Here is a 9,344-nt window from a genome sequence, read left to right as displayed (position 1 = left end):
TGACACAGGGCTCGAACCCATGAGCTGCGAGATCATGACCCGAGACGAAATCTGACACTTAACCGACTGAGCCACCAAGGCACCCCAAGATTTTATTTTTTAGTAATCTCTACACCTAACACGAGGCTCAAACTCACAACCCTGAGATCAAAAGTTACATACTGCGCTGACTGAGCCAGCCAGGAGCCCACACCATATCTTCTTTCATTAATCTATCGACAGACACTTAGGTTGCTTCCGTATCTTGACTATTGTAAATAATACCACAATGAACATAAGGGTGAGTGTATCCTTTTGCATGACTGCTTTGTTTTGGAGGGGTAAATACCCAGTAGTGGAATCACTGGATTATATAGTAGTTGTATTTTTAACTTTTTGAGAAACCTCTATACTATCTTCTTTTTTTTTTTTTTTTTTTTTTTTTTTTTTTTTTTTTTTTTGAGACAGAGAGAGACAGAGCATGAGCAGGGGAGGGTTAGAGAGCGAGGGAGACAGAGAATCTGAAGCAGGCTCCAGGCTCCGAGCGGTCAGCACAGAGCCCGACGCGGGGCTCGAACTCACAGACGGTGAGATCATGACCTGAGCCGAAGTCGGACGCTCAACCGACCGAGCCCCCCAGGCGCCCCAACTCTATACTATCTTCTTAAGTGGCTGCGCTAGTTTGCATTGCCACCAACGATGCATGAGGGTTCCCCTTTCTCCACATCCTCACCAACACCTGTTGTTTCTTGCGTTTTGAATTTCAGCCATTCTGGCAGGCATGAGGTGATATCTCACTGTGGTTTTAATTTGCGTTTCCCTAATGATGAGCCATGATGAGCGTCTTTTCATGTGTCTGTTGGCCGTCTGTGTATCTTTTTTGGGAATATGTCTGCTCAGGTCCTCTGCCCATTTTAATCAATTTACTTGGTTTTCTTTGGTGTTGAATTGTGTAAGTTCTTTATATATTTTGGATGTTAACCCCTTATCGGATATGTTATATGCGAATACCCTCTCTCATTCAATAGGTTGCCTTTTCATTTTATTGATAGTTTCCTTTACTGTGCAAAATCTTTTTTTAATTTTTTTAATGTTTATTCATTTTTTGAGAGAGAGAGAGAGCGTGAGTGGGTGAGGAGGAGAGACGGGGTGGGGCGGGGGGGAGGAAACACAGAATCCGAAGCAGGCTCCAGGCTCTGAGCTGTCAGCACAGAGCCCGACGCAGTGCCCCAAACCATGAACTACAAGGCCATGACCTGACCCCAAGTTGGACGCTTAACCAACTGAGCCACCCAGACGCCCCCGCTGTGCAAAATCTTTTTAGTTAGATGTGGTCCCAATCGTTTATTTTTGTCTTTGTTTCTCTTGCCTGTAGAGACAGATCCAGAAAAATATTGCTAAGGCCTATGTTTAAGAGTTTACTGCCTGTTCTCTTTTAAGATTTCTATGGTTTCAGGCCTCACATTTAGGTCTCTAATCCATTGTGAGTTTCTTTTGGTGTATGGTGTCAGAAAGCAGTCCCGTTTCATTCTTTGCCATATTCCCATCCAGTTCTCCCAACACCATTTATTGAAGAGACTGCCTTCTTCCCATTGGCTACTCTTGCTTCCTTTGTCGAAGATCAATGAACCATGTAGTTGTGGGTTTATTTCTGAGCTCTCTATCCTGTTCTATTGAGCTACGGGTCTGTTTCTGTGCCAGTGTCACACTGTTTTGATCACTATAGCTTTGCGGTGTGGTTTGAAATCTGGGATTGTGATCCACGTGAGGATTCTTAAAGCATGTATATATATTTCAGTCTCTAATATTCTGGGATATTCAAGTCAGGAAATGTATTTTGAGTTATTTGACATTCTCAGTGGAGATACCTGTCATGTAAAACTTAGAATAGGAAGTGCCTAAGACTGTATTAATAAGGAAATGTGCTCAGCTTTATGAGATTAACACATGAAATTGAAGCAACAAATGCATTACTAGGAAAAAAAAGAAAGTAAAAGGAATTATGTCTAAGAGAAGCCAGAAAAGGATGCAGGTAGGAGCTGCTGAAGATAATAGCATCCCAGGGGCGCCTGGGGGTGCTCAGTCGGTTAAGCGTTCGGCTTCGGCCCAGGTCATGATCTCACGGTTCGTGGGTTTGAGCCCCGCGTTGGGCTCTGTACTGATGGCTCGGAGCCTGGAGCCTGCTTCGGATTCTGTATCTCCCTCTTTTCTCTCTGCCCCTCCCCAGCTCATGCTCACACTCTGTCTCCGTCAAAAATAAATAAACTTAAAAAAAAAAGATAATAGCATCCCATAGAACCTAGTACAGGTTAGTGGTTCCCATGTTAACCTCAGGTTCACGGTGAATTAACTGGAGTTAGTTATATTATCACTGTTACTATTTTATGTTCTAATCTTCTCACACCTCACTGGCCCTCAGGGACTGATTTTATAGTTTTGTGGATGACGCTGTAAGTGGGGAGAAGATGGGAATGCCAAAACAATGGGTCTGCATTGCGGTGACAATGGATGCCACCCACGTGGGCTCCCAGCACTGACCCTGCATTCGCCAAAAGCCACTGTATGAAGAGCCATAGGGGCACAGACGATGAAGCATCCGACTCGGGTCATGATCTCACGGTTCATGAGTTCGAGCCCCATGTTGGGCTCTGTGCTGACAGTGTGGAGCCTGCTTGGGATTCTCTTTCTCTCTCACTCTCTGCCCCTCCTCTGCTCATTTGCTCTCTCTCTCTCTCTCTCTCCCTCCCTCTCAAAATAAACTTAAATAAATAAATAAATGAATAAATAAAATAAAATAAAATAAAATAAAATAAAATAAAATAAAAACTCATAGAACCAGATTCAATATATATATTTGAAGACTAACTCTGATTTGAAGATTAAATTTGCCAATCTTTTTTCTCTCCCAAGTGGAGGATGCACTTCTCAACTTGTCAAAAAACACTTTCAGTCAGTATAGATCCCTTGTCCTCTCTCCCCTGAGCACAGTCCACGAGAGTTTGAAAGAAGAGTTTTGCATTACTAAATATCACTGTTTTCACAAGATTATGTCCAGGAGAACATCAAAGCTAAGCTAATGAACCGCCCCCCCTCCCCAAATTGATTTAGCGTTTGCAACCAAAGTTTTTCAGTCTGCAATATCTTTTATTATATTCTCCGTGCGGGCAAGTAAACATTCTGAGTAATGAATGTTTACTCCCCTATGTTCCTGATAAAAGCTTTATATTCTGACCTACATTTATGTGTAAAACACCGACACACGGATTCGCATTATAAAGCAAAGGTCTACAGAGTTACTTCCTCTGGTAGATAATACCTCATTTCCAGAAAACGGCCCCAAAATATTTGCCAGATGAAAAATTAGAGAATAATAGTTTTGTTCCGGTTAAAATAAATCCTATAAGGGAGTTTTGCTATCCAATCTATGTAGCATTCTCTGAACTTAGAACACGGTTTATGCTGCTGATGTTTTTTAAATCATAAAAGAAGAAACAGGAAGTTGAACTGAGCTGAATTATCAGATTAAGTTCTTTGATTTTAATAAAACCATTATGAAAGATAAAATAGAGGCCATCTATAATTTACTACCACCAAGTAACTTCAAATATTTTTGAGATTTTTTTTTAGCATTTTTATAGCTATTTTGGATAGTAATTATGACTGTGCTTGTTCACCAAACATGAGCACATTTCACATTGTAGAAACTTCACAAATATTTGAATGAATTTTGGCTCTTTTGTTACCTAAGTGTATCATGCTCTAATTATTCATTTTTATATTGTCAAACTTTAGATCGTTTTCTTTATTTCTATTACTATTCTGAGTACACCATGATAATGATTTTGGTGTATGTCTAATTTTTCCACATGTGTTGAGACTATTATCTTAGAAAGATTCCCCAAAATAGGAATTACTGAATCAAAGTCTGTGAACATTTAAGATTTTTGCCAACATGCTTTGCCAAGTAAATAATTTTCTCAAATACACAAGGCTTGTTGTTATTTATAGTCATATCAGCAATGTACCTGAGCACTCAATGTTTAATTACAAGATTTAAAGGTTAAAAAATACCATTTCTTTTTCATATGAGTCTTTTTTGTTAACTGTGGTGGTTAATTCCGTGTGTCAAATCAACTAGGCCACGGGGTGCCCAGATACCTGGTCAAAAATGACCCCAAGCATTTCTGTGAGGGTGTTTTGGAATAAGATTAATATTTCAGTGCATAGACTAAGTCAAGCAGACTGCCTTCCCTCATGGGGGTGGGTCTCATCTGATCAGCTGAAGGCTTGAATCGAACAAAAATCTGACTCTTCTCCAAGTAAGAGGGAATTCTTCCTGCTCGACAGCCTTTGAACCAGGACATTGGTTTTTGTCTGCCTCCAGACTTGAACTGAAACGTCAACTCTTCTTTGAGTCTTGAGCTTGATGGCTGTTGGATCAGAACTATACCTTCAACAATTCTGATTCTCCAGATTGTAGAGCCCTTGTGCAGATCCTCACATGAGCTGATTCCTTGCATCTATCCATCCATCCATCCCTCTACCTGCCTATCTCCCTATGCACTCACACACACAGACACTTGTACAACCTTGTGGTTCTCTGTCGCTGGAGAACCCAAGGCAACAACTTTGACTAGTTTATTGCATACTTGTCGATTCATTGTATTTCCTTACTTTGGAATGTTATGCTCATGTCCTCTAACTATGTCTATATGAGGGCATTTTTATTGGTTGCCATGAACTAACTTCTGTACATTTTTTTGTACATTTTTATAGTATTTTTAGTAATGCTTCAATTGTCCTGACCACCATGCCTCCCAAAAATCTCAAGAAATGCTATCAGAAATGCTAATTTTAACTAACACTTGAAGAAATTCTGATTCAGAAAAAAGAAAGAAGGAAAGAAAGAGAGAAAGAAAATGATGAATAACTAGAGTATGTACGACATGACTTTTCTTCCTCCTGGTCCAAAAAGAAAGAAAAATGAAAAGCAAGGTTCACATTTAGTCCACTAGGAATTAGTTGCTCTTTGGGCTTTGTGTGCTGGCCCAATCCCAGAGACAGGACACGGGTCTCGCAGGTTTTCATTTGTACTGGAGACACCCGAAGCCTCGTGAAGGCCATCAGCATGACTCCTTGCGACAGCAGCTGGTTTCAGGGCTGGAGCCACCCGCCTCTTATAGTCCAAGCTTTGGGCAATAGGGACACCACTGCTCCCGTCCGGCACCTGCCTGTCCGCACACCAGCTCATAGGACAGTTCCGCCGGCCGTTGGCTCTTTTCTCCACCTTGGGAAATGAGAGAGGAATAAAACTGACCCAGCAAGAGCAGTGGCTGACTGACCCCTGTGGTGGTTTGCGAGGATTTATCTAGCTGCTTCCGGTTTTCTTGGCAGAATTTCCTTGAAACACTAAAACGACCTCCACTTTTACATAAATCAGACCAAAATGGTTTCTGGCCTCGCTTGCTATTGTTCTCCCTGTGGCTACGGGTCTGTTTCTGTGCCAGTGTCACACTGTTTTGATCACTACAGCTTTGCGGTGTAGTTTGAAATCTGGGATTGTGATCCACGTGAGGATTCTTAAAGCATGTGTATATATATATTTCAGTCTCTAATATTCTGGAATATTCAGGGACACGCAGCCCGGGAACAGGGGACCATGGCCACAGCACATCCCCTCACGCTCTCCACCGGGCCCTTAACTACATTAGCAACATGCAGGGAGAGGGGCTCTACATTAGAAAGCCCCCAAACCCAATCCAAATTAAAAATCTCAGCATTCAGGGGTGCCTGGGTGGCTCAGTCGGTTAAGCATCCAACTTGGGCTCAGGTCACTATCTTGCAGTTCGTGGGTTCGAGCCCCGCGTGGGGCTCTGTGCTGATGGCTCGGAACCTGGAGCCTGCTTTGGATTCCGTGTCGCCCTCTCTCTCTGCCCCTCCCCCCCTTATAATCTGTTTCTCTCTCTCTCTCTCTCTCTCTCTCTCTCTCTCTCAAAAGAAGTAAACATTTAAAAATATTACAAAAATCAAAATCAAAATCTCAGCATTCATTGCTGCCTAACGTTCACTTACAGGAAGGAAAAAAAAATGGGATTAAGAGATCAGGGGGAAATGGAAATCTAGCCCTAAAGCCCAGCTGACCAATAACTACCCACAGAAAGTGTGATCATTCATTGTTTTTTCCTAAGACTGAAATTAAAACTATTACTGTTTCCCCCATTGAATGGCTGAAGTTTAACCAACAGCTGTAAATATTTTAGCAGGCAAAAAAGGTTTTCCTTAATAGGGGCTCGTTCAAAATATAGGATAGTAATTAAAGGAAACCACTGGTGTTTAGAGTTTTATATTCCCCTATTAAAATGAGCTATGTATGAAGAAAAATGCATACCATAAATGGAGATTATGGTCGGGGGGGGGGGAGAATTATCTATTTTAAGCTAAACATAAATAATTCATATGTTTCCCATAATAGCACATGCTGTCTTAGATGTTTGATATAAATTCCGAACACAAAGACACTGATAATATTACTAAAAGACAGTCATAAAAATATTTCTAGTTTCCATTGCCTACCACGAAAATGCTGGTCATTATTTAGGGCGAGAGCTTTTTTGTTGTTGTTGTTTTCTGAAATGATTCTATCAAAACCACTTCCTTTAGAGATGCACGACAGAGTGCAGGCCACCGCTCGCTGCAAACACACCCGTGCAAAATTGCAGAAGAACATATTCGAACGTGTCGTTTCTTTTTAACGTGCATATCTTGTGCCGTAATGGTCACTGGAAAGTGCTTCCAAATTTGCAGGAGAAAATTTTGTATGGAACATTATTTCAGGTGGAAAACTGGCTTAGGGGGAAAATTACAATTAAACCCTTTAAAAAAGATTTCACAGTAAGATGGTTGCATTTACATGGCCTCAAATATTTTCTTATTACTTACTTGTACCACAAAAAAAAAGATTTGGGGTCGCCCTAACAACAGAAAAAAGAAAAAACAGATACAATAGAAACATAGACCATTGGCGGAAAACTCAACGGCTGAGGGTCAAGCCGCTGATTTCCAGAGTCCCCAAGGAAAACTGTCGTCATACCACTTCTCTGGGCCACACTCGCCTACAAAAGGCAGGTGGCTCTCAGCATCTGCCAGCGACTTCCTCACCCTGGGCAAGGGGAGGACGCGGAGCACACCAAACGGAGGAACCTGGCGATCGTGTCCCGTGTGTGACCGCGGGGCACGGGGCCAGCAAGACAGATTCATGCTTTGCCTCAGGAAGCCCACGGTCTGGAAAGCAGGAGGGGAGAGTCATCAAGTCCTGAGCCGGAAACGCAGCCTGCAATGGAGGAAGTCACTTGTGCACCAAGAAGCCACCCCGAGGGCCGGCGGGGAGGTGTGGAGTGGGACGCCTGCCCTCACCTCCACCCGCCCGGTTCTCCTTTTCCATCCTTCTTCCCTTCCAACCTGCCAAAGGTGGCCTTTCAGAAGCACCAAGCTGAAAGAGATCTCAAAACCGCCAGGTGCAGAATGGTCAAATCATTCCGGGTCTCAGGTCTCACTCCTGCTAATAATCTTCGTGGGCGACCAGACGAGCCCCATGGAGAGCACCACAGAGTGCCGACCCCAGCCCCTTTCCAAGAGCTGGTGGGTCCTCATGAGCAGAGTGGGGGGCAGTGTCGCTGGGAGGTCTTGTGGGGTTTCATCAGCACAGCCATGCATTTCTCCCAAGACCTGCTCACATCAGCCTGGGCGCCTGGCAGCCCGTATTCCACACCTGCAAGCCGCCTGGCCCATAGCTCCCCAACCTGGCCAGTGGGACCCTGGATGATTATACCTCAGTTTTGCCTCAACCTGAGCCTCTCCTTGCATCCCAGGGAAGAGAACACTGGATTTAACAGCACAAAGAACATCGTTGACCTGAAGAGAGCAGTTTCCTGTGAAATCATAGGAATAGTAGCCCCGGCAAGATTAACTGTTAAACTTAATATATGGATAAGAGGAAGTAATGGTATCTCCGTCTATCTATCCATCCATCCATCCATCCATCAACCCTTCTTTCCTCCCTCCCTCCCTCCCTTTCCTTCCTTCCTTCCTTCCATCATTTATCCACCCATCCATCCATCATCCATCCATCACCCATCCATCCATCCATCCATCCTTCCATCAACCCTTCTTTCCTCCCTCCCTCCCTCCCTTCCTTTCCTTTCCTTCCTTCCCTCCTTCCTTCCTTCCTTCATCTATCCACCCATCCATCCATCATCCATCCATCATCCATCCATCCATCCATCCATCCATCCATCAACCCTTCTTTCCTCCCTCCCTTCCTTTCCTTTACTTCATTCCTTCCTTCCTTTCATCATCTATCCACCCATCCATCCATCATCCATCCATCATCCATCCATCCATCCATCCTTCCTTCAACCCTTCTTTCCTCCCTCCCTCCCTCCCTTCCTTTCTTTCCTTCCTTCCTTCCTTCCTTCCTTCCATCATCTATCCACCAATCCATCCATCCATCCATGCCTCAGGAGAGAGTACTGGCTTAGATAATGACATCTAGTCTCCTATTAGGCAAGAGTTGTTTGAAGTAATGGTTATATGCTCAAACAGATATGCCTAATAAGGACGAAAAACTCAAGGAAGGGATTAGCCTTGATATAATGATATAGGAGATCGTCAAATCCATAAGAGTGGGTGGAATCACCAAAGGAAAGACCTACCTGGAAGAGAAGAGACGTCTGCAAGGGAAAGCCCACTGGTCGGGGATAGAGTGGTGCCAAGGGCCAGAGGGTAAATGTAAGCTTTCATCAGAGAGCTAATTCAGGGACCAGGCTGGCAAACTGCTTATTTGAGCAACTTCAAGTAAAGCTGCAGGATATATGAAGTGAAAGTGTCCCCCATTGTGACTTGTTATTGCAAAAGAATCGTCACATGCCTTCAGGCTGCAGCCTTGTAGCACTTACACACACCAGGTGACCCAAATGTGGCATCCTCTTGCTCTATGGCTATGCCAGGTGGGGGGACTTTCTGAGCTTTCCAGCGGCGTGACAGCCCCTCAGGAGGCCTGACCTGCCTTCTTTCTGATAAATGATAAGCTGGTCTCCTCCTGAAAGATCATAAAGGCATGGGATGAAAAGTGCCTGGAGAGGGACATCAGGAAGCGACTTGCGGTCTTTCCTCTAAAAAAAGATGTGAAGTTTGGAAGAACTAACACCCCTCCTGAAAGTTCTACTTTTGGGTGGGCTAGAAGAGAACAATTACTGGAACAGTCGTCTAGTTATCTTGCCTGTGGGAATGAAATCTCTGCATGGGCTTTGGAGCCCAGACCCCCAGGAGCCCCCACTAAGATCTCCCGGGATCACGAGCAATGCTGA

The sequence above is a fragment of the Panthera onca genome, chromosome B4 (genome assembly GCF_046562875.1).
Source record: "Panthera onca isolate mPanOnc1 chromosome B4, mPanOnc1 haplotype 2, whole genome shotgun sequence".
In the NCBI taxonomy this organism is placed as follows: Eukaryota; Metazoa; Chordata; class Mammalia; order Carnivora; family Felidae; genus Panthera; species Panthera onca.
The sequence above is the reverse complement of the archived record's forward strand: the minus strand, read 5'-3'. Positions refer to the sequence as shown.